This window comes from Phaenicophaeus curvirostris, chromosome 1, assembly GCF_032191515.1.
Source record: "Phaenicophaeus curvirostris isolate KB17595 chromosome 1, BPBGC_Pcur_1.0, whole genome shotgun sequence".
Classification (NCBI taxonomy): domain Eukaryota; kingdom Metazoa; phylum Chordata; class Aves; order Cuculiformes; family Cuculidae; genus Phaenicophaeus; species Phaenicophaeus curvirostris.
The window spans coordinates 86,861,401-86,861,946 of record NC_091392.1 but is presented as its reverse complement, the minus strand read 5'-3'; positions in this window follow the sequence as shown (position 1 = coordinate 86,861,946).

Below are 546 nucleotides of genomic sequence, written 5' to 3'. Positions count from 1 at the left end.
GCTGCGCCACCTCCCGCGGCCACCCGGGGCGGAGCCGGCACCGGGACCGCCCGCCGGCCCCTGCGGGGCGGGGATGGGAGGATGCTGAGTCCGGGATTGGAGGATGCTGGGGCAGGGAATGAAAGCAGGAATGGGAGGATGCTGGAGACGAGGGGGAATGGAAGCACGGATGGGAGGATGCTGGGGGAGAGGGGTGAAGGGGCTGGAGAACAGGTCTTACGAGGAGCGGCTGAGGGAGCTGGGGTTGTTTAGCCTGGAGAAGAGGAGGCTGAGGGGAGACCTCATTGCTCTCTACAACTACCTGAAAGGAGGTTGTAGAGAGGAGGGTGTGTTGAAATTGGAGAGCGACGGAGGGAGTTGATCAAACCTGATTAGGTGATCAGAGCTCCCCTTTCTTATGGGATCACGTCGGGGTCACCATTTTGTTGTAATCGGCGGAGAGCGAACGGAGGGAGTTTTCGACCACACTAGGATGGGTGATCAAAAGCTCAGTTTATTGATTTACGGTTGCTTCTTTTATACAGTGTTTAATTAGCTTATGCATAT